General features: G+C 46.6%; 1 protein-coding gene and 2 long non-coding RNA genes across 16 annotated transcripts in view; 2 read left to right on the top strand and 1 right to left on the bottom strand.

Annotated features, from left to right (window-relative positions):
* LOC310668492 (uncharacterized protein) overlaps positions 1-25,587 on the top strand; it is a 150,941-nt gene that overhangs the window by 95,074 nt on the left and 30,280 nt on the right. The window lies entirely within an intron of this gene.
* The window catches only part of LOC310668637, a 52,019-nt gene that overhangs the window by 14,552 nt on the left and 11,880 nt on the right, over positions 1-25,587 (bottom strand). The gene's annotated exons all lie outside the window — the stretch shown is intronic.
* LOC310668666 lies at positions 16,850-24,429 on the top strand. The gene is made up of 3 exons (XR_014506772.1): positions 16,850-18,342; positions 21,294-21,431; positions 23,989-24,429. It is a non-coding gene; the product is annotated as an uncharacterized lncRNA (long non-coding RNA).

The raw sequence follows: 25,587 nt of genomic DNA, 5'->3' as shown, positions 1-25,587 counted from the left end.
CAAACCAGAGCAGAGCACAGAAACGCCGTTTACCTTCCCGCCGGAGTGGTATCTATTTATCTACTTGCACTTTGACGTGCTTTCGAACTGCTAGGTTGGCAGGAGCAGGGACAGAGCAACAGGAGATTCAGGGGATTGCGGGGATTCGAACTGCTGACCTTCTGATCGGCAAGTCCTAGGCTCTGTGGCTTAACCCAAAACGCCACCCGCGTCCCTGCGCCTTATAATAATCTGATCCAATTCTGAAAGAAGAAGAAGAAGAGTTTGGATTTGATATCCCACTTTATCACTACCCTAAGGAGTCTCAAAGCATCTAACATTCTCCTTTCCCTTCCTCCCCCACAACAAACACTCTGTGAGGTGAGTGGGGCTGAGAGACTTCACAGAAGTGTGACTGGCCCAAGGTCACCCAGCAGCTGCATGTGGAGGAGCGGGGAAGTGAACCCGGTTCACCAGATTACGAGACTACCGCTCTTAACCACTACACCACACTGGCTCTTATTACACTGAAAGTTGTAATAAGACAACTTTAAAATGGAACCACTTATATCAAATAACACAATATTAAATAATCTGTTAAAATATAATAGCACACACCAAAATTAACTCTCAAAACATCAGAAAATAAAAAATTAAACAGAAATTCACTCTTAACAATTACAATAAATAACTACTAAACTATGATCAATAAAAATCAAGTCACAGAAAATACCACAATGTGTACAAAACCATGTAAAAGGATCAAACTGAGAAACAAAGACACAACTTTTAAATTTGTTTTTATATCCAAAGAAGCTGATTGCTGAAGGATTCATGACAGATAAAGAAAGGACTTTCCCACACAGCGCAGAGCTGAACTGTGGGACTCCTTGCCACAAGATGTAGTGGCCACCAACCTGGATGGCTTTAAAAGAGGATCAGGCGGATTTTGGGAGGAGGCCACAGATGGCTACTAGCCACGCAGGCCATGCTCTCCCTCTGCTGATGGGGGTGGCAAATGCCTCAGAATTCCAGTTTTTGGGGGGTTCACCCTTGGCTTTGCCACCTGCTTCCTAGGTAAATATCTGGGCTCCCCAACCTTTCTCTGGGAAAGCTTGCATTCCAGTACTGAATCAGAGCCAATGTCAGTGTGCAGAAAAGCCCATTGCCGCTTGCTGCAATTCAGGGCTAAATTGTGGGTTTTCCTGGGGAAAGAGGCAGAAGAAAAAGGAAACATTGCGAGAATATTATATGCCCCAAAATGATGGGAAGATGCAGAACCCACGACAGAGGCGTGGCAGTTGAAAATGATGGCAAGTTTAACCAGTAAAACTAGAGAACAAGATGAGAGAGCCTTCAAGGAGGATTGGAAAAGGTTTATAGATATTTTTTTAAAAAAAAACTATTGGAAAATTTATAAATAAAAGTTAATTTTTTAAAAGGGAAATATTGCTTGGACACAGACCTGTCCCTAAAAAGGCAGCGAAAAAGGAAGGGTGGAAGAGCCCTTTCTGGCTGCGTTGGGAGAAGAGGATCCCTTCTTTGATGGAGGTCAAATCGTTTACGGCCTGATCAGCTGCCCTGCAGTGTTGGCAGAAAGGTTGCCTTTTGCAACACAGTTCCAGGGCCAATAAAGAGAGTCTGTTTAAAGGATGGGAGTCTGTAAAACCAGCGGGGGAGTCCATTTGGCTGGAAACTAAATGGAAGGACATCAGCAGAGCTGGCTGGACCAGACGGACGCGGGGACCCATCTAGTCACAGAGTCACAGAATTGCAGCATTGGGATGGGACCCCAAGTGTCATCTAGTCCAGCCCTCTGCAATGCAGGAATCTCAGGAGAAGAATCCCTGGTAGGTGGCCACCCAGCTTCTGATAATAATAATAATAATAATAATAATAATAATAATAATTTATTATTTGTACCCCGCCCATCTGGCTGGGTTTCCCAGCCACTCTGGGCAGCTTCCAACAAAGATTAAAAATACATTAAAATGTCACACCTTAAAAACTTCCCTTCAGATGTCTTCTAAATGTCAGGCAGGTAGTTGTTTATCTCTTTGACATCTGATGGAAGGGCGTTCTACAGGGCAGGTGCCACCACCGAGAAGGCCCTCTGCCTGGTTCCCTGTAACCTCACTTCTCTCAGGGAGGGAACCGCCAGGAGGCCCTCAGAGCTGGACCTCCGTGTTCAGGCTAAACGAAGGGGGGGGGGAGATGCTCCTTCAGGTATACAGGGCCAAGGCTGTTTAGGGCTTTAAAGGTCAGCACCAACACTTTGAATTGTGCTCAGAAACGTACTGGGAGCCAATGATTGAGCCTCCAGTTCCTACATTGCAGGGGGTTGGACTAGATGACGCTTAGGGTCCCTTCCAGTTCTACAAATGCCCTGTCTATTATCCTCCAAGCATTTAACCCTTGCTGGATCCAGGACACCAGTAATGAGAAGGGACGTGGGCATCATGCAGACTAAGCTTGCAACAACACACACCTCCCTCAAGCTTTCCCCAGAGGACTCCGTTTTCAGACCCGTTTCCATCTTAGTCGCCATCCTGCCCACATGTTCAACATGATGCCCTCACTGTGTCCCAGTGGGAACCCCTAAAACTGGATCCGAGCACAGTACCTGCCCCCACCTGTGTTTCCCGACAACAGGTCTTCAGAAGCCTTACTTTCTCTGAAAGTAACCCCACTAGGATTTATGGATTTGGGGATTTCATAAGACCACTAGGATTGCAACCGCCTTTCCTATAAGCAAGACTCATAGAATCATAGAGTTGTCGAGTTGGAAGAGATTCCCAGGGGTCATCTAGTCCAACCCCCTGCATCTCAGCTGAAGCATCCATGGCAGATGGCCGTCCAACCTCTGCTTAGAAACCTCCAAGGAAGGAGAGTCTCAAGCTCCTGAGGGAGAGTGTTCCACTGTCGAACAGCTCTCACTGTCAGAAAGTTCTTCCTGGTGTTTAGTTGGAATCTCCTTCCTTGTGACTTGAAGCCATGGGTTCGAGTCCTGCCCTCCAGAGCAGGAGAAAACAAGCTAGCTCCCTATTCCATGTGACAGCCCTTGAGATATTTGAAGATGGCTCTCCTATCTCCTCTTTTCCAGGCTAAACATCCCCAGCTCCTTCATCAGGCTTGGTTTCCTGTTTCCTCCAGCATCTTCCCAAGACGTTTTTGCACATGTAATAGCTGCACATAGAAATTCAACAGGTGCAGCACCTGTTACAGCAGCTCCATGATAAGGTGTACCTGTCGATTTTTCCATTTTTGCACTGCTGTTAAAGGCAGAGGAGCCTCACTCAGGAAAGGAGTTGGCACTCCCGGTTAGGCTGTATGTAACCAGTATGTTTTGTTAAGTTTCCTCTCTTTTAAACACAGACCAGCCTTTTCTCTTCTTGCTGCTGGATGACAGGTTTAACAACCACTGCATCTGTATCTGGGACCAGGGTGCTGATCCAAAATTACCGGTATGTTGTGGCTGATGTACATTGGTTGCAATTTTGGGGGCGGGTGGAGTGGGAGAAGAGTGGGGGAAGCATTATTTTTTTAAATAATAAAAATAATAAATTGGAAACAGAACGACTGGACCAGGAGGAGAAGGCGAGCGCCAGGGTGGCAGTAACTGGCCACCCAATGAGCTTCATGGCCAAGTGGAGAATTTGAACCCTGGTCTCCCAGGTTTAGTAAGACACTCTAACCACTACCCCACACTGTCTCTCTTGCAAGCGACATAGCAAAATATAAATATTTATAAGAGTTATCTTCACAGTGCTTTATGGCTTAAAATAAAACTATTACTAGATGATATATAGCAGACCCTCCCAGTGCCCCTATTTTCCAGGGACAGTCCGGGATTTACAGAATCTGTCCTGGTTTCTGATTTGACTCGGAATGTCCGGCTTTTCCTTAGGACATTCCTATTTTCATTAGAGAAATGCGGGAGGGTATGTACACCTTCCAGCTTGTCAGCACCCTTCCTAAATTGTGGCGTTCAGTGGTCTGACCAAGGCAGAACAGAGCAGTGCTTTTACTTCCCTTGACCAGGACACGTGACTTCTGTGGATGCAGCCTAGAATAGCGTTAGCCTTTGTTGCTGCTGCATCACCCTCTGGACTCATGTTCAGCTTGTGGTCCACCAAGACCCCTCGGTCCTTTTCACATGCGCTGCTAGCAAGCCAGGTTTCCCCCATCCCATATTTGTGCATCTGGTTCTTCCTGCCTAAGTGCAGAACCTGACATTTCTTCCTACTGAAATTCGTTTTGCTAGCTTGGGCCCAGTTCGCCAATCTTCTAAGGTCACCTTGAATCCCGATTCTGTCTCCCCCTCCCAGTTTGGTGTGAGATGCAAACTGGAGTCTTCTTCTGCAGCCCCCACAGAGAAGGAGTTGACTTGCTTGCCCCCGGAGGAGCTTGCTGGTTGCACCCCTGTCTGAGTCTCTGCACCGTCTCTTCCCACCACCAGGCAGCTTCCTTACAGGGATTAAATGTCTCGGCTGAGCTAAACTGGGACATTCAAGGTACTCCAGGTGCAGAGGTGATGCTGTCTCAGAGGGAGCTACCTGTCACACTCGAAAAGGAGTTCTGAAGCTAGCTGATGGAATAAGCTTGAAGGCTTGTCTTGCAGGAATTTATCAAAGGTCCTGTGGGAGTGAGTTCCATAGGTCAACTCTGTGCTGCATGGACATTATTTTATCTGTCCTGAATCTTCCAACTTTCAGCTTCATGGGATGCTCAGGTGTTGTTTAGTCGTTCAGTCGTGTCCGCCTCTTCGTGACCCCCTGGACCAGAGCACGCCAGGCCCTCCTGTCTTCCACTGCCTCCCGCAGTTTGGTCAAACTCATGCTGGTAGCTTCGAGAACACTGTCCCACCATCTCGTCCTCCGTCGTCCCCTTCTCCTTGTGCCCTCCATCTTTCCCAGCATCAGGGTCTTTTCCAGGGAGTCTTCTCTTCTCATGAGGTGGCCAAAGTCTTGGAGCCTCAGCTTCAGGATCTGTCCTTCCAGTGAGCACTCAGGGCTGATTTCCTTCAGAATGGAGAGGTTGGATCTTCTTGCAGTCCATGGGACTCTCAAGAGTCTCCTCCAGCACCACAATTCAAAAGCATCCATTCTTCGGCGATCAGCCTTCTTGATGGTCCAGCTCTCACTTCCATACATCACTACTGGGAAAACCATAGCTTTTACTATACGGACCTTAGGGATGCTCAGAGGTTGTAGCATTATGAGAGATGGGGAAAAACTTTCCTCTACCCACTTCTTCCACACAATGCAGTTATCTAAATTTTATGCATGTCGCCTTGCCGTTTCTCTGAACTCAAGAGCATCGAAAGGCAACGGACCACAGTTTGCAGACCTCTCTGCTCGAAGGAGCACAAAGCAATGTCCACAGAGTTCTTCTCCTGCCCCATTTTATCCTCGCAACAACCCTGTGAGGTAGGCTAGGCTGAGAGAGAACGAAGAACACCTGGAGGGGTGCCGGTCTCCCTGTCCCTCACCTGGGCACAGATATTCTCCCTCGCCCAGAACCCTCCTGGATTCCCTCGCCGCTTGTGTAGCAATACCCGCACAAAACTACAATTCCCGGCACCCTTGGAACTACAGTTCCTGGGATCTTTCATGGGGAAAGCCATGCACTGGAGGCAGTTCCACCAGACGGTGTGGCCCTCTCCTTTTCTCTCTCATGAACCCTCCTGCACCCCCTCTTCTCTTAATCTCAGGGTTGGAGGTTCAGGTTCCACATTGGGCCAAAAATTCCTGCATTGCAGGGGGTTGGTCTAGATGACCCTCAGGGATCCCTCCCAAATCCGCAATTTGACGTTCCTATGAAAATCCACACTGAAACACCGATGAACTTTCACAATAACTTTATAAGTTGCAAACCGAGGTTGAAATGTAGGATGTGCTATCCATGCTTTGTTTATTATTAAATTTTGGTTCAGCCGCTTAGAATTGCAGAGTCGAAAGGTTCCCCAGGGGTCATCTAGTCCACCCCCCTTAGCACAGGCCAAATCTATGATTCTATGATTCTCCTGCCTGAACCCCCATTTCCCTCCACCCCCCAGAGCGATGTCTGGAGGTTTTCTGGGGGGGGGGGATGACACCCACACCTCCCCTATACGGCAGACCCCCTTGCAGCCTTCCCTAGCGGCGGAAACAATGGCCTGTGTTTCTTGGGAAGGAGAGAAAGAGTCGTCAAAAGAGTGTCTCGCTTGAAAGACTGAATGGAGGCCAGCCTGAGGAGGGGGGGGTGCAGGCCCCCTCGCCTATTGGAGGCCTGAACAGCTGTGAAAGGGGCTCGTCCAATTTTCCCACGCTCGGGCGAAGGGCCCCACCAGGGTCAACCCCCCCAACGCTAATATATACACAACCCGCGTCCTCCATTTGGAGGGGCGTTTGTTTAGTGCACAGAGACAGCCCTGACACTAATTTCGCCGTCAATTTCCTTAAAAAAAACACCCACACCTCGCCGTCCGTCCCATCCCCCCACTGCCCCACCGCCTTTTGTTGCTGCGGGGATAAAAGATGGGGAGCAAACACCACCCCCCCGCCCCCACCAAAACCAGACTGAAAAACAGGGAGAAACAAAAAAGATGTCTCAGTGGCCCAGAAATAAAACTCGGCCGTGGACTCTCACAGAGACACACCAAACCCCTCTTTCGGGGTCTGGCTAGGTTGCCGGCAAGGTCAAGATGAAAGTTCGCGCAGAGGGATATTGGGGAAGGGGCTGGAGGTTTCCGAAGGGCCATATGGCGGTGGGGTCAGGGTGCAGTGAAGGTAGAGAACCTGGAAAATTTGCTCCCTCCAGTCTAGAGCATATTGGGTGGGATGGCAGTCAAGGGATCGAGGCTGAATCCCAGCGAGTGTGCTTCTGGGGGACAGGCAGGTGGGGCGACCGAAAGGACCAGGTGTGCAGCCTGGGATTCATTCTGGACTCACCACTGCCTACCAGCTCCATCTGAGACCCTCCCTGCCTGCACACTGTCTTGCCAGGGTGGTCCATGCTCTGGTTATCTCCCAGTTGGACTGCTGCAATGAGCTCTCTGTGGGGCTACCTTTAAAGGTGACTCAGAAACTACAACTAAGCCAGAATGTGGCAGCTAAACTGGTGACTGGGACCATTTAACTCCAGTCTTAAAGGATCTTCGATGGCTCGCAGTACATTTCTGAGCTGGTGCTGACCTTTAAAGCCCTAAACAGCCTCGGCCTTGAAACCTGAAGGAGCGTCTCCACCCCCATCGTCCAGCCCGGACAGTGAGGTCCAGCACTGAGAGCCTTCTGGCTGTTCCCTCACTGCAAGAAGTGAGATAGAGGGAACCAGGCAGAGGGCCTTCTTGGTGGTGGCACCCACCCTGTGGAACGCCCTCTTATCAGATTTCAAGGAGATAAACAACTATATGACTTTTAGAAGATATCTGACGGCAGCACTGTATGGGAAGGTTTCAGTGCTTGATGTTTTATTGTGCTTAATGTGTTTAATTTGTGTCTCTCTTGGCCCCAGTCCCTGGAGATTCAATGCCAGCTGAGGGTAAACTGCTTTCGGTCTCCGAGGAGATTGGGCTCAGTTCTTCGCTGGTGAACGAAGAACACAGTAAGAACAAATAATTAAAACACAATAAGATTTGTCCACATGTTTTTGAGCCTGTTGCTGCAGCCAGGAGGACTAGAGCCTTTTTTAAAAAGAAAGTAATCTCTTATAAGAAGAAAATGGAGCTGGCTTTTACAACCCAACTCCCCATCAAGGGATGGCAGTGCCCCCTAAGTCCGTTATCATTCTGAGAAGAATGAGCAGAGACAGGAATGAGTTGAGGAAAGCAAGGGAGATCGGTTCCTGTTGTAGCGGCACTCCCCCCCCCCCCACTTTGTAACAAAAGCGTGCAAGAACTTTATTTAGAAGTTGCCCAACTCCTTAGCCAAAGTCCACCCCAAAGCATCGTACAGAAAGAGGCAGTCCATAACAGAAATTTGAGAGTGTGCCTTGTCTCCTGTCCATCAAGATACTGTACAGAATGTGGCAATGCCACGACTGCACAGCATCCTAGAATTGTAGCTTTGGACCGGACGCCCATGGATCATCTAGTCCAACCCATGGAAATGCAAGTCTGACCTCAGTTCTGAATGCGAAACCAGGGGACCTGGAAATCTGATCTCGTTAGGAAGCTGAGCCAGGCAGGGGACTCTCCCAGTCCTTCCCTGGAGGTGCCCTCAGGGATTGAACCTGCATGCGAAACAGGGGTTCTGCCATGAAGCGGCAGCTCTCCTTGCCAGGACTACATGCCTGGCATTTGGTGGTAGACTGCCCCTGAATATGGAAGCTCTACTTAGCTCTTTAGCATTCAATGCCTCGGTCCATCCTCTGAGAAGCAATCTGTTTCCTTGGGAAAACCCAGCTTGGCTGCTGCACAGAATCATAGAATCGTAGAGTTGGAAGGGATCCCAGGGTCATCTAGTCCAACCCCCTGGAATGCAGGAATCAACAGTCTCTCAGTCTCCGTATTTTCTGCACTGACTGGCAGCGACTCGCCAGGGTTTCAGACAGGGAGGTTCCCCCTGTCCTGCTGGGGATTTCAACCCAGGCCTGATGCCTGGGTACAGCTGCGATAATCCCTGACAACGGAAAAGCTAACTGCTAGGCCTCATGGTTCTGAATGAGTTGCTCATCTCAATAAAAGCTACATGAAATGAAGCGCACAGCCAAAATGATTTAAAATAGCCCAACGTCATTCTAGTACACATCATTTAGTATTGCATACATGGATGGAAAATAACAAGGCTTTTGCTTGTTCATTTCCAGGGCATGTGCAGAGCGCCCGTCCTGAAGCCCACAACTACAGCCATGTCTGATTTTGGGGTGGTGGTGTGGAAGAATGTCCATTTCACAGTTTGGTACAAAGCCCTTGAGGCGTTTTGGTTTGCAACACCCAGTAACCAGCATGACCAATGGTCAGGGACAATGGAAGTCAGAATCAAGCAAGATGCAGAGAGCCACAGGTGCTTCTCAGTCCTGAGTCTTGACAGTCTTCAGCTAAATGGTCCAACTCTGGGTAAAGCCACTTCCTGAACTCCTGTTTAAACCGGAGGAGCAGCACCTTGCTTTATTTTAAAGGGAAGAACCATCGCTCAGCGGTAGGAGCCCTGCTTTGCAGGAAAAGAAAAGAAAACACCCAAGTTGAGATGGAAGCTTCTTATGTCCAGATATTCTCTGATCTGGATGGGCGACTAGTCCGATTTGGTGTACGGCAGCCAATTACGTCCCTGTCTTCCAAAGGGAGCCTGTCTAGCAATTGCAAAATTGTCATAATCAGGACATCTCAGAAGAAATAACCAGGAGCAAAAGCTCCACTCCCATCAAGACGCAGTAGCAGCCACATCACTTTAAGAAGAAAGATTAGGTACATTCTCCCGAGGAAAGACAGGCCTATGGACCTGCAGTTAAGTCAGGATATTAAGGGAACATCCACACACAGGCACAGTCTACCTCAAAGCAGCAGCTCTCTGGGGATCAATGCCACGAGAGGCCTTGCTGCCCTGTGGCCCTGACTGCATGGGCTTCCCCTCAAGGGCTGGCTGCTGCTGAAACCAAGGCGAGTCCATGATTTGATGCAGCCAAGATGGCTAAGTTGAGCCTCCAGAGTCAGAGGCAGTCCAGCACTCTCTTTTATCCCCCTCCAGGCATCATTATCATTCCCATTCCCTGCAGAGGATGTTAACATCCCACTCTGCAAAAAAGAAAAATTATCTTTCTTTCTCCAGATTGTAGGCTCCTGGAGGCAGAGGACTGCTGTTACTCTGTACTGCAATATGAAATGTTGTTGCTTTAATCGAGGGATCAGAAAACTTTGTCCATTGCATGCTTTTTATAGAAATACTTTAAAAAGGTAAATATAAATTAAATAATAACTGCTTTCCTTCACTCCCTGCAGGCAGAAACTTTGCATATAAAGGTGAGGAAATATATCAATATATCATGATTCTATTATTCTGTTCTAGGAGAGAGGGAGAAAATATTTTCTCTATCCTCTTTCTCCCTGCCACTCATAATTTTATACAGCTCAGTCATTTCTCATCTGAAACATGCCTTCCCCCTCATTTAAAAGCCCCAGACATTGCCACTTTTTCTGATCGGGGAGTTGCTCCAGCTCCACAAGGGCTGCCAGTAATGACCTCTAAATCGGGCAGCTTTAAAATGGAATGACACAAAATCACGGAATAGTTTGAGCTTGCTGTTTCTTCCTCCCAGCTCTTCCTCCTTTCCTCGTGTGCCATGTCCTTTTAAGCTGCGAGCCTGATATTTTCACAAAAGAAATTATGCTGGTAGTTTCAGGACCGACAGAACGAAGGACTTCCTCACACAGTGCAAAGTAAGAACACAGAATTTGCTCCCACAAGATTTTGTGATGGCCACCGACTGTAGAGGACAGTTATTATGTTGACAATTTTATCATTAGACTGTCTGTCAGTTTGCTTTTTCTTATGTTTTTCTTATGTTCTGTAATGTGTTTTTAATGTTGTACACTGCCCTGGGATCTTCTGATAAAGGATGGTATATAAATTGAAATAATAATAATAGGTGAGACCAATTCACAGATGCCCACAAGTTCTGGTGTTACATGAATGCATGAAAAAATCTTCTCTCAATCCACTTTCTCCATTCCACACACCATTTTATACCCTCCCTTAAACTAGCCTTTTCTCCAAACTTAAGAAAGCCCCCCAACTTTGCAAGCTTCCCTCATTGGGGAGTCACTCCGTCCCTTTGATCATTTGTTTACTTTTTTGTGGGGGTCCCTTTTCCTGCACCTAAATTTATTCTAAGGATAATGAATTCCCCCTCTCTCGCCCAGCACCATTCATGCTTATACAAACCTTTCTCTCTTCAGGCTGCCCCCCTCCGCCTGCCTTCGAAGACTTTTTCCTGAAAGTGCCCCACTTCGCAAACTGGGAGACTGTTTAGCCCCTGAACAAAGAAGTTTTAAAAAGAACTTGGACGGGCAGATCTGAACTCGACTCTCAATATCCGCCCAAGCCAGGCAAGCCCATTGAACAGAACTGAACAGAAATGGCCTCCGATCCAGCTGCCTCTTCTTGGCACCGGGAGAGCGGGCACGGGCGGCCCGCCATTGTGGCACGGAGGAAGCTGGTGTCAAAGCAAGGCTCCAAAGGACATAGGAAAATGGACCCAGCGAAATGCCAAATGACCCCCCCACTGCCTTTTCAAGTGCCAACTGAGCTATTTCCGAGTCCTTGGCAGACTCATCCCTCTCATTGGGGTCATCCCTCGCCACAGTGTGCCAAGAACATAGCGACAAAAGCGAGGCTTCTGCAAAATGTTGGGCCCTCCCGCCGACCAGCCAGCCCCTGCCCTCTGGCAGGCTACTCCACTGCATCCCCCGGGGGCCTCTCTGTTTTCTGTTACTTCTCCCCCACCCCAGTCAGCCGGCACTCCTTCTGCGCAGGGAAAGCTCGGGCCCATTGCCACTCACTCCGGAACATGGCAAATATTCCTTCCTCTCAGGGGGTTGGGCTAGATGACCCCTGGCGTCCTTCCAACTCTACAATTCTATAATTCTATGAAATACAGGGGGGGAAGATAGATAGACAGAGAGCAGACCCTCCAAGTGCCCCAATTTTCCAGGGACAGTCCCAGAATTACAGAAGCCATCCCGGTTTCTGATTTGATCCTGGCTTCCCTTTTCCTCCATGTCTCGGAGGACAATTAAAAGTGGTTTGTGTGTAGGTGCAGAAAGAGAGTCCTGTTTATAAAGAAAATGAGCTAAATGAAGGAAACGGTGAAGCTGGCATACGAAGCCCTTTCTATATTTTAGGAAGAAAATGTCACCAATCCACTTTAAATTCTTTACAGTGGTAGTACCTTGGTTCTCAAACGCCTTGGCACTCAAATAACTTGGAACCCAAATGCTGCAAACCTGGAAGTACCGTAAGTGTTCTGTTTTGGGAACATTTTTCGGAAGCTGAACATGCTCCGTTTTGAGTGTTATACTGAGGTTTGTTTTTGCTATTTACTTTGCATTTTTGTTTTTGCAGCTCTCTCTTTTTGTTTTTGTGTCTGAGTGGAACCCAGTTCAGCTACTGATTGATTGATTGATTGATTGACTGATTGTATGACTGCAGTACATTTTTTATTACTTTCATTTTATGGATCAGTGGTCTTGTTAGATAGTTAGATAGTTAAATTGCTGTTTTAGGGGTTGTTTTCAAAAGTCTGGAACGGATTAATCCATTTTGCATTACTTTCTATAAGAAACTGCGCCTTGGTTTTGGAACGCTTTGGTTTTGGAACAGACTTCCGGAACGGATTAAGTTTGAGAACCAAGGTACCACTGTAATTGCAATGCTTCCGCAGCCAGCCATTTCTTATCAAGCATGGGGAATGTTGATTCCTTTATTGCAAATGGAGCCTTGCCCTGTCTACTCAGAGGTAAGCCCCATTGTATTCAGTAGAGCTTACTCCCAGGTAACTTGGTCAAGACTGGGCTGCCTTACACTGATCCTAAGCATTTTCACTCAGAACTAAGTGCCACTGAGTTTAATAGGATTTTCTGTCTAGCATGTTCCTGATCATTCTCATTTTCTTCTTCTTCTTCTATTATTATTATTATTATTATTATTATTATTATTATTATTATTATTATTATTATTATTTCCTGTTTTTCCCCCTGACAGGGACTCAAGGCAGCTCAAATCCCATATCCTATTTCCTTCCATTTATCTTCCTTTGCACATTTTTCCTTCACAACAACCCTATGAGGCAGGTTCAGCGGAGAGGTTGGAGTTGGCTCAAGGTGACCAATGCTGATGTGCCTGTGAGGTCTACGCTTGCAGAAGAAGCTTTCTGGTGTAGAATAGGGTGTCCCATCTGAGAAATGTTGGAGGGCATGAGAAAGATAGATAGATAGATAGATAGATAGATAGATAGATAGATAGATATAGATATAGATAGATAGATAGATAGATAGATAGATAGATAGATAGATAGATATAGATAGATAGATGATAGATAGATAGATGATAGATAGATAGATGATAGATAGATAGATAGATATTGATATCTCAAGACTGGTTGGTGCATAAAAACAGAGTTATCTATACAGTGGTACCTCGGTTTTTGAACGTCTCGAAAGTTGAACGTTTCGATTTTCAAATGCCAAAACCCCAGAAGTAAATGCTTCCGTTTTTGAGCACTCCTCGGAAGTAAAGGGCTTCTGCTGAGGTTTTCTTTTTTCCAATTTTCTCTATTGAATGTGCAGACCGTCCTTCAAGCCTCGGTTTTCGAACGTTTCAGAACTCGAACGGTCTTCCGGAACGGATTACGTTCCAAAACCGAGGTATATATAAAAAGTTGAATCTTGATTTTAAAATATAAACCTGTTAACACTACAGTATGTAACACAATAGAGTTTTGTTTTTGTTTTGTTTTTTAAAATTGACATAGTGATAAAAAAGCTAACCATTAGAAAATGGATTTTATACACAACCTGCTTTTTAAAAATATGTTTTGTATGTAATTGCAATTAGGGTTTTTCTGTTCTTAAAATTGTTTTTACACATAATGCAGTTTTTAAAAAACTTGTGTGTGTGTGAAATTATTGAACAGGAGTGCAATCATTATGATTCTTAAATGAAATAAACGAACAAGGAAATCTCCTCTTGTTTTTCTTACTATAGTCTCGCTCAGAGGTGACCCATTGTAAACTTGGGTCCGGTAACTTTAACGTCTCTACTCTGAGTAGAACTTTGTTGGATACATGCAGTGTTGTACCTCCCTCTCCCCACACACTGCGACTAGGACTAGGACTTGGGAGAGACCTGAGTTCGAATCTGAAACTCAGCCACCCATCTCACTGGGGGACCTTGGGGCCAGTCACTATATTTCTCAGCTTAACCTACCTCACAAGGTTGGTGGTGGGGGAGGATGGAAAGGGTTGAGGAGCTCTGGGACAGTGCCTGCTCTGCATGCAGGAGGTCTTGGGTTCGAATCCCCGGCAGCATCTCCAGGCAAGGCTGGGAGAGAGGCCTGCCTGAAACCTTGGAGTGCTGCTGCCAGCCAGTGTGGGCAACACCAAACAGCATGTGCCAGCTTCCAATGTTCCTAAGGATAGCTAAATAATTGAGGTGATCGATTGTCTGGAAATTAAAGCACAGTGGACAGGAAGTTTTTTGGAGAGAGTGGACTATTATAAGAAGAAAAGGGAAATGTCAATCTAATGTCAACTATTAGATTTTCATACATGCAGAATGAAGGAAAGGAACGTAACTTAGAAATGATAATTATTATAACGGACTGATAATTTGTTGATTAACCTCACTTACAGATATTGCAAATGTTAAAATATTGTATGTGCAGGAATTGGAAAGTGGATAGCTAATGGCTATGGATAAGTTTAAAAACACACGAAAAGCCTATTGTAATATAAGGTTAATTGTAAGGAATGGAATGTGAATTAGAAATAACTAGGGAAATAAAGAAGCAACAAGAGAGAACTTTGGAAGCATCAAGAACGGAGTGCAGAAATTTTTTTGGGGGGGAATTTGTATTAAATAAGTTTGAAGGATTTGGTAAATATCTGGAAAATAAAAAATAAAAATGATCTGGCAAAAAAAAGAAGGATAACTAAATAAATCCCAGTAGGAGGACCCGAGTGCCACAGCAAGTGGGATTCAAAGATAGAGAGATGGAGTTTCCACCAAGCTGACATATGAGTCATAAGGCCATCAGAATTGTCCTGCTGACTCAGTCCAGCATCCTGTCCTCCTGGTGGCCGGCCAAGGGCCCCAATCCTAAAAGCAAGGCATGAGCAACACCCTCCTCTCCTGTGGTTTCCACCAACTGCTATTCACAGATCCTCCAAGTGTCTCCATTTTCCAGGAACAGTCCTGGATTTACAGAAGCCGCCCGGTTTCTGATTTGATCCCGTAATGTCCCGCTTTTCCTTAGGACGTCCCTATTTTCATCAGACAAATGTTGGAGGGTCTGGAGTTATGCGACCCCCGGAGCCAAGGAGATAAGTAACGAGACAACCTTTAGAAGACATCGGAAGGCAACCAGGAGAGGGAGGTTTATAATGTTTAATGTTTTATTATGTTTTTCTACATGTTTGAAGGGTATTGGTTATATGTGTTGGAAGCTGCCCAGAGTGGCTGGGGCAACCCAGTCAGATGGGTGGGGTAAGACGGGGTCCCTGCCATGGGAGCATATTTACCCAGTGCTTTACCAGTTGCACTGGCTCCCGGTGGAGTACAGGGTCAGGTTCAAGGTGCTGGTTTTGACCTTTAAAGCCCTTTGTGGCTTAGGGCCCTCGTATTTACAGGACCGCTTCCTGGTCTGACCCGCAGAGGACCTTAAGGTCCATGAATAAGAATACTTTAGAGGTCCTGGGCCCTAAGGAAGTCAGACTATCCTCCACCAGGGCCAGGGCCTTCTCAGTGGTGGCTCCGACGTGGTGGAATGCTCTGTCCTATGAGACCAGGGCCCTGCAGGATTTAACCTCCTTCCGCAGGGCCTGTAAGACAGAGCTATTCCTCCTGGCCTTTAATTTGAATTCAGCCTCATCTTCCCTTCCCTCCCTCTCCCCTTTTATGAAGATCACCCGCTCTGAGACCCCACAGCTAATTCTCCCCTGGTCTCCTCGCTGGCCCCAATTCAGCCAGCTAGCCCTGGGGATTATCTAACTGATTTTTGAATTTTATTGTTATTCATGCTTTTATACTGTATTTTATGCTGCTTTTATAATTAAGTGTTTTAAAGTGTTTTAAATTTGTTGTTAGCTGCCCTGAGCCCGGTTTTTGAACTGGGAAGGGCGGGGTATAAATAAAAAATTATTATTTTTAATAATAATAATAATAATAATAATGGCCATTGATAGCCCTCTCCTCCATGAGTTTGTGTGTGTGTGTGTTTTGACACTATAGTCGACCTTTTAAAAATATAAATCTAGGGCCAGATGATTTAGCAGAGTGAGGTGAGGCCACGGAGGCTGAGGGAAGAGAGAGATGGCCCAACGAGCTGTTTTCTATTCTCAGTGAACTACACAGATCATAAAACAGCCTGTCTCCCCACAATTCAGACTCCAGACAGATCCATTGTGTTGCCTCCTCTCCGATGGGCAGGTGGTCTTCTCGCTGTCAGGATTTGCGGAGAGTGGGTCCCGGGGGTTTGTGTGTGTTGGGTCTAGATCAGAGCAGCTGGAACAAAGTGTGTCGGTGGATAACGTTTTTATTCAAAAGGTCACAGGGCCTTGGAATAAAATTTGGGAAGCAACACTCTTAAAACCCACTTCGTGGGGGGAAACGCCTTGAAACTACTACACAGATGGCTTCGCACAGCTTTGCAACCCCTGGAGGTGCTTAAGGAGAGGTTGGGTACGATCTAGTGGAGATTTTTGCATTGCAGAGGGTTGGACTAGTAGACCTTGAGGACCCCTTCCAACCCTATGATTCCACAGTTGACGCCATACATTTGAGGCATGTTCAACACGCACTTAAAGGCCGTGCTGTACCCCAAAGCAACTACAGGGGGTTGGACTAGAGGACCTCGGGGTCTCTTCCAACTCTAGTGGCAAAGAGGCTTTTAATTTGCAAAACAAACAAACAATTCGCATTTTACAGATCAGCCTGGAAGATTTTTCCTTTTCAGTTTCGTGTTGCTTTTTACAATTGACTGTTGTTCCCTTCCCTGGAATAGTTTCTGATGCTAGGATACGGAGAAGGTCTGTAATCTCCAGAAAATTAATGGCATTTGGAAGACGAGGCCTTAAAGTGGAGCCTATTTTAAGATGTTCTTTCTGACTCATCGGCTTGCGCCTCTGTGGGGGGAAAAGAGTTCTCCCTCCCACAAACCAGGAAATTGTTATTTAACTACCTTTGCAGATAGTCCCCAGGAAGATGTTGGCCAAGCAAGATGGCGAAGCTGAATGAGGGTTGGAGAAAGCTGTCAAATTGTTGGGGGAAAACAAATCTTTAAAGGTGGGGGATCATTTTTGGTCTGAGGAACAGACTCAGTACATGAACAGAGAGGTCAAAGTCGCTGGAGCACTAAAAGTAATTTGTTACCTTTGAACACTACGCTGGTTTCTACAAACACAGACAGCAGCCCTCTCCAACCCCCTCCAGGCGAGTGAGAGGCATGATCCGAAATTAAGGGCACATTCCTGCCTTGCACGGGGTGGGGCTGGATGACCTTTGGGGTCCCTTCCAACTCTACAATTCCATTATTCTACGATTCTATGAAAAATAATAGTAATAATAAATTATTAGTTTTGTAACCAGGGCACTGAGTATGCTTTGATTCTGTAGTAGTTTAAAAGGAAAGAAAAGCTTCATTGTTTCAAAAGAAAGAAAGTTCTGGCTCTCAGTTTTTAAGAAGATAGGCTTGAAAGTGTCTGGGCCAAGCCAAACGATACCTTGCCAGCCAGGGAGAGCGAGATTTTGAAGTCTGGCATAAGCTCTCCTTGGTGATCCATCCCAAACTAGAATCCTAGAAATGTAGAATTGCAAGGCACCCCAAAGGTCATCCAGTCCAACCCCCTGCAGGAATAATTAGCAGTAATCTGGATAAATTAGGCACTTAAAAAAACAAACCTTCTGCAATTCTATGATTATTATTATTGCTGCTGCTGCTGCTGCTGGCATCCACCTCTCTTGGGAGACAACGGAGGAGTGTGTCATGGGCCAGAAGTCGGCTTCACTTGCTGAGCAGCAGCCTGAAGGAGCAGAAGGTGAGGTGACTCCACCTGTTGCTCATCAGCCTTCTTGCTCCTGATGTGAACCAGCTGACTCCAGCTTTCTCAAGCAGGATTTCCAGCCTCAGCCAGTTACTGGAAACAAAAATTTGTCATTTCTGAGCAGACCTTGCTGCTTCTTGTGACTTTGGGCCCTTGGCTTTCTTGACCCCCAGATCATCTGACTACGTGAACGGAGATATTCCTGACCTTAGGGCTGGACCCTGCATTTGGACTCTGCCTCCAGGCAAGGACCCCCCTGAGACTTGGCTGGCTTCTCCCTCCACTGAGCTCTGCCACAGCTGGCAGCACAGGACTGCAACAGAGTGCACCTTGGGGGCTGAGGTCAAGCTGTTGGAAGGTTGCAGCACTTGCTATGGCTGTAGAGACTGGCGCAGGAGAGACATGTTTTGTTGCAGCAGGGGCAGAGGACTGAAGACTGAACCATAGAATCCTAAACTGTAGAGCTGGAAGGGACCCTGAGGGTCATCCAGTCCACCCCCCGGCAATCTCAACTAAAGCATCCATGACAGATGGGACCTGGGACCTTCTACGTGCCAAGCAAGTGCTCTGCCACTGACCTGTAGCCCAGCTGCACTGTAGACTGCTGTCACGATCCACTGCTTTTCCAGGTAAACACACACACACACAATTTCACAGAATTGCAGCCTTGGGAGGGGGCAAGGGTGGGGCAGAGGAATGGCTAATGCAACTGAGATGGCTCAGGCAGCAGAGCAGGACAGTCTTAATCTCAGGGGGGGCTCTCTCCTTTTCTCTCTCGTGAACTCTCCCACACCCCCTCTTCTCTTAATCTCAGGGTCATGGGTTCAAGCCCCACATTGGGCAAAAGAGTCCTGTATTTCAGGGGGTTGGGCTAGATGACCCTCAGGACCCCTTCCAACCCTACTTCCACTGTCTTGCCAGAGTGGTGCATGCTCTGGTTATCTCCCGCTTGGACTACTGCCATGCGCTCTACATGGGGCTGCCTTTGAATGTGACTGGGAAACTACAACTATTCCAGAATTAGGCAGTCAGACTGGTGACTGGGAGTGGCCACCGAGACCATATAACACCAGTCCTGAAAGACCTACATTGGCTCCCAGTATGTTTCTGAGCACCATTCAAAGTGTTGATACTAACCTTTAAAGCCCTAAACAGCCTTGGCCCTGAAACCTGAAGAAGCGTCTCCACCCTCATCGTCCATCCCAGACATGGAGGTCCAGCTCCGAGGGCCTTCTGGCGGTTCCCTCCCTGCAAGAAGTGAGGTTACAGGGAACCAGGCAGAGGGCCTTCTTGGTAGTGGCACCCGCCCTGTGGAACGCCCTCCCATCACATGTCAAGGAGATAAAAAACTACAGTCGTACCTTGGTTTAAGAGCAGCCCTATTTATGAACAATTTGGTTTACAAACTCTGCAAAACTGGAAGTAGCATCCCAGTTTGTGAACTTTACCTCAGTCTAAGAATGGAATCCGAACAATGGAAGGGCATTGGCGGCGGGAGGCCTCATTACGGAAAGCGTGCCTCGGTTTAAGAACGGTTTTGGTTTAAGAACGGACTTCTGGAACGGATTAAACTCATAAACAAAGGTACTACTGTATGACTTTTAGAATACGTCTTTAGGCAGTCCTGTAAGGAAGTTTTTAATGTTTGAGGTTTTATTGTGTTTTTATATCTGTTGGAAGCCGCCCAGAGTGGCTGGGGCCACCCAGTTAGATGGGTGGATATTATTATTATTATTATTATTATTATTATTATACATGACCCTCATGGTACCTTACAATTCTGTTATTCTATTATCTAGTCCAACCCCCTGCAATGCAGGAATCTCAGCTAAAGCATCAATGATAGAAGACCATTTGAGGGACCCGATCCGCCGTCCAACAGCTCTTACTGCCAGCATGTTATTCCAAATAAAATCTCATCCCTTTGAAAGCCAGCCAGAGGCGCTCAGAGAAGCCCCATTCCCTGACGTTGCTGTTCCATTTTATTCAGTTATATTTACCCCCAGCCTTGTACTTCAACTCCATCCTTCTCTTTCCACAAGTAAGATTTTAACTGGCCGCCAAGAGAAAACTCTTCCTGTACATCCCACAATAATGTCAAAGGGGTCGCCTGCCCCCCCTGCAACAATTCCCAGGACCCTTTGCTGGAAGATGTAGACGTGGGGAGACATTTGCAAAAGCTGGGGGTGCCCCGTCGAGTAGTGGGTGGGTTTGTACATTCGGTTTTCTAGCTTTATGACATCATATATACTCATACAGCTAGATAACCAAAGAGAAAAACCAGCCCTGTTGGGTAGGCCTTGCCCAAACATCTATGTATCTAGACCAAGGGGGAGAGGGAGAAATTTGATCTAGTTCACGCTTACATTCTGAGCTACCTGATGCATGTTTTTGGACACAAGACGGGAGCCATTTTTCGAAGCTTTGCCCCTTACCTGAATTCCGCAGTGTGTCCAGAATTTCGCAACACAATGTGTCCAGAAATACATATATCCCTGGTGTAGTGGTTAGAGCATCGGCAGTGGCGTAGCGTGGGGGGTGGGGGTGGGGGCGGCCGCACCGGGCGCAACATCTGGGGGTTAGGGTTAGGGGGCGCAAATCCACGGGTTAGGGGGCGCAAATTACTTGCCTTGCCCCGGGTGCTGACAACCCACGCTACGCCACTGAGCATCGGGCAAGGACACGGGAGGCCAGCGTTTGAAGCCCCACTCAGCTGTGAAGCTCACTGGGTGCGACCTTGGGGGGGGGGCAGCCACTGCTTCTCAACCTAGTCTGCCTCGCAGGGTTGTTTTGTGAAGAGGGGGAGAGCATGCAGGCCACCTTGAACTCCTTGAAGACAAAGCTGGGCTTTAAGTGCAGTAAATCAGCAGTGAAAAAATAACCTGAAATATGGCAAAGGCGTCCAAAAATAACCCTGCCGTCCAAACCGCCGTTGGGACAGACACCCAAAGAGGCTTGTCCTCAAGGAATTGCCCTTTTACACCCCCACAAATATGTGGCTTGCCACCTCTTGCAGACTGCTCCCACTATAGCAATATATACACCCCGCCAACCCCAGTCCAGGCCCAAGCATATCCCACTGAGACCCAAGTTGCACCTGCCTCTAGAGTAACCCTGCGTGCAAAAATTCTCTCCCCTGGCAAAGTTACTGGCTCTGCAGTTGCTGAGTCACGAACCCCCCCCCCGGGGGGGGGGGAGGAAGACATGGTCTGTGCATCTTAAAGGGACCGGCCATAATTCTCCTGCCTCCCCCTGCCTACGATGCTGATAATTATTCTGATTATTTTGTTATTATCCTCAGCCTCCGCTCCAGTTCGTGGAAATCTCTGGATAGTAAAAGAAAACCAAACCACTGCACAGCTTCCCAGGATTTCAGCACATTTCTCTCTCTACCTGTCTGCATGATCCGTCCCTTTGCAAATGCTTACAACCAGCACTACCAGCAAATTGCTTCACTTGTTCCTATTTTGATCAAACCACAGTTCCTAATTGATTATTATTATTATTGGGGGGCCTTCCCCCCCTTCACCGCCCCTACCCCACCCTTGGGTAAATGCCACCTCTGAAATTTCATTTGCAGGTTTCCAAAACAGAGTCCTTAGAAGCAAAGAGGTCTACCCAAGGATTTCGCCCGGCGAAATCATCATCCACAACTCAATTGGATCAGTTCATCGCAAAGTGCCTAACTCAGGTTCGCTACCCAACCCAAAGCCTGGAGGTAAGAGGAGGCAGAATTGTTTTTTTTATTTTAAGCAACAGCAGCAACATATGCACACAAATATTAGCACAAACTGTTTGGCACGCTAGCAACCAGTTCATCTTGAACAGCTGTTTAAGATCTGAGGTGTGGGATACTTTCAGCCCCTCAAATGTACCTTTGGCCTAATTGATGCAAGACCTCCCTAACTCTTTAAGCATCTTCCAAAGTGAGTTGTTCTCAAGTTCCTTTGGGAGGAAGGATTGGATAGATGGATAAATATTAACAAAGCATCTCTACCAGTGTATGGAATGGCAAAATGAATCTTGGAAGAGCCCCCCAACCAGGTCAAAAGTGTTACAAGGGTGTCCTCAATTAAATTTGTAAAAGAAGAGGAGATAATATAATCTCTTTCTCAGGACAGGGTAGCTATTCAGCTGCCTCACCTCTGAAGGTGAACCTACAAAATTCACAATTTCATTTCATTTCTTTTTTTATTAATCTAGATTTTCAAGATAGCCTACAAAAGAGAACCATAAAACAAACATAAAACAGGTCAAAAACATCAGAAACAAAAGCAAATTCCCAGTTTTGAAAAATATATGGAAACCAGAAAACAGCTCCCTGTCAAAATTTGCACTTTTCTGAATTTTACAAGCCAGTTCTCCAGCCAAGTCATGCATACACACACACACACACACACACATATATATGCATTATTTGACAGTAAAGTGTGGATAAAATGCATGATATTTGCGAAAACAAGAAATTAGCGTTTTAGGAAAGATTCAGCAATGCCGTTTCATGAGAACTCCCCCCCCCCTTAATAAAAATACAAATCACAAACTGCTGTGAAAATGTAAAGAACTAAGCTAAAGACTGGGGAAACAAGAAAGAGTGAAATGGACAGATTTGCCTATTCTTACTAGTCCTTATTAACACAAATTAAAAATTTAAATCCTACAGCTTTAACAAAAGGCAAGTCAATTGTAGCCAATCCTACTCAGAAGTAGGCCCATTAAAATTAGTGGCCATGACTCACTTAAGACAATTCAAATGGGTTATTTCCTCCTCCTACTTTCTATCTGGATTTGAGGCTCCGGATTTCACCCTGTGCAAAGCTTATTCCCCAAAAACATCAAAACCTTGCCCACAAGAGAGAACCCATTTTCATTTCTGTAAAAGTTTCCTACTCACTCAGTCTCCTGTCTCTTGCTGTCCAAAGTAGACGGTTCCGCCTAAATCGCCACGTTTTGCCATTTCTGCGTTCCCAAAGTGTGTGGTAAAGGGGGGGGATGTCAAAAAGAGAGATTTCGGATGGGGAGAGAAAACTCAAAACAGACCCCCCCCCCCGCCCTGCAAAATAAAAATCCTTTCAGCATATAAGTGTCCGGCTCCTCCAGCCTCTCCGAATGTGAGGAGTCTCCTTCTCTTCTCTAAACTTGATTGATTTTTAAAAACCGGCTCGGGTTGGGGCGGGAGAAAAAGATGGGAAAGGGTTGGGAGGGGGCGAACCTCTGAGAGCGACAGCATGGGAAAAAGAGGGGTGGGGGGGGAGCAATATGGAAATGGAGGGACAATGGCCAGACAGGGGGAGAAGACGACAGCCTTTCTATGCGGGAGAGCCAGACAGGGTCAGAGGTCGTCCTCCAAAGCCACCAGATGATGCGAATGTCATTTAGGGGTGCCTATTCAGACACAGATGAACAAGTTTGCATGAGGCTGCCTCTGAGGTAGGTGTCTGGTTTACATTTTTTTTTTATATGCAAAACCAACAACCCTCCCTGTGCTCACACAATGCCTGACCCCCCCCCCCCACGCTCCCGTTCTCAAAGTCGGGTCCCAGTTAAAAGCGGGAAACATTATTCCAAAGGGTTGGCGTCCAATGGGTGAAAAACGACCCAGTTGGGTTGTTTATAAAGCTGGATCCGGCTCAAAATACTCTGCACCCTGGCTCATGGTTTGGGGCTGAGCGTGGAAGCAGCAACCCCAGTTTGTCCCTGGGAGTGGCTGGGATTCAGAGTTGGGTGTCTTGGTTGGAAGAGGACAGCACCAACAACCTTCTCAGGAGTTTACGCCATGCCCAATCCTGCCCCTGCCCCACTAGCCAAGAAACCTTAATTTAAAAGGCGGGCATCCAATCTGTATAACCAGAGGGGCAGAAGAATGACCCAGTTTGGCTGCCAATAATTTTTGCTTCTATTTGTAGTATTACTGAGCCACGTTCAAGATTCTAGTATGAACTGGCAAAATCCTGAGCAGCTTAGGTCAAGGATGCCTCTGTTGCCTCCTGAACCCTTACATATCCCAGCTCCCTCAACTTTGCTGGCTGTTTCCTGAGACAACATCAAGGACAACCGAGCCTTCACTGTCTTTGGCTTGGTCCTGCGGAACTCTCTGCCACTGGAGATTCAACGGGTGCCTTTTGTGGCAACTTTTAAATGCCTGCTGAAAACTTTTCTGCCAGGCCTACACAGGCAGTTAAGAATAGATCCTTCCACAACAGTTAATTGAGATTTGTGTGGTTTTTAAAATGGTTATTTTATTGTTTTTATTGCTGTTACGGGCTTTTTTTCAGCTGGAACTTGCTGCCTCTCAGGAGAGTGCCATTGCTATTCTAAGAGAACAAGGGAGGTGCTCGTGGTGAGTTCTGGCCCCTCTTTTTCTAGAGCAATAGACTAATTTGCCTATTTTTTTCCTGATTGGATGATTGCTTTCATGAGCCCTGCAGGAAGACCTGTAGAATTTGACTCGTCCTTCCAGGCCAGCAACATGCATATGAGATGCAAGATGCTGCAGGGGGTGGGAGGTCTTGACTTGAGCTGAGTTCAAATTGTGCTCTCTCTCCCCGCCTCTCCCTCCTTCTCTGTGCCATGCCTACTTCACAGGGTGGTTGTGAGGATACAATGGAGTGCAAGAGAGAACTGCCCTGAGCTTCTTAGGGAAAAGATAGGATAAGAAAACCAGTCATTTCAAACATTCACCCAAAAGGAAAGTGATGCCCAACTTGGTGATAGCAGACTAACGATGCAAGGGGGGAACTGCAGCCCAAGGCGGGAAAAGAGTAAAGGAACACCTAGCTACTTTAAATAAATTCAAATCTTCAGGGCCTGACGAGCTGCATCCAATTTCAGAGCCTTTGTCTATGATCTCTGAGAAATCGTGGAGAATAGGTGAGGTTCCTACAGACGAGAGTAAATGTTGTCCCTATCTTCAAAAAGGAAGACCCAGGTAATTACCGACTGGTGAGCTTGACATCAATACCAGGGAAGGTCCTAGAGCAGATCATTCAACAGTTGGTCTGTGAGTGTTTAGAAGAGGATGCTGTGATTACTAAGACACACCACAGGTTTCTCAAAAACAACTCATGTCAGACAAACCTCGTTTTCTTTCTTTCTTTCTTTCTTTCTTTCTTTCTTTCTTTCTTTCTTTCTTTCTTATGAGGAACGGCTAAGGGAGCTGGGCATGTTTAGCCTGGAGAAGAGGAGGTTAAGGGGTGATATGATAGCCATGTTGAAATATATAAAAGGATGTCACATAGAGGAGGGAGAAAGGTTGTTTTCTGCTGCTCCAGAGAAGCGGACACGGAGCAATGGATCCAAACTACAAGAAAGAAGATTCCACCTAAACATTAGGAAGAACTTCCTGACAGAAAGAGCTGTTCGACAGTGGAATTTGCTGCCAAGGAGTGTGGTGGAGTCTCCTTCTTTGGAGGTCTTTAAGCAGAGGCTTGACAACCATATGTCAGGAGTGCTCTGATGGTGTTTCCTGCTTGGCAGGGGGTTGGACTCGATGGCCCTTGTGGTCTCTTCCAACTCTAGGATTCTATGATTCTTTTTTGATGGAATTACAAACTTGGTGGATCAGGGAAATGCTGTGGACATAGTGTATCTTGATTTCAGTAAGGCTTTTGACAAAGTCCCCGATGATATTCTCACAACGAAGCTGCTAATATGTGGGTTGAATGAGGTAACTGTTATGTGGATTTGTAGCTGGTTGACTGATCAAACCCAAAAAGGACTCATTAACGGTTCCTCATCATCTTGGGAAAAAGTGACAAGTGAGTTCTGTCTTGGGCCCGCTGTTGTTCAATAGTCTTGGTTGAAGGAATTGAGGAGATGCTCATCTAATATGCAGATAATACCAAACTGGGACGGGGAGTTAGCGGCACAGAATC

This window comes from Podarcis tiliguerta (genome assembly GCF_965153285.1).
Source record: "Podarcis tiliguerta genome assembly, chromosome: 18".
Classification (NCBI taxonomy): Eukaryota; Metazoa; Chordata; class Lepidosauria; order Squamata; family Lacertidae; genus Podarcis; species Podarcis tiliguerta.
The sequence above is the reverse complement of the archived record's forward strand: the minus strand, read 5'-3'. Positions and strand labels throughout refer to the sequence as shown.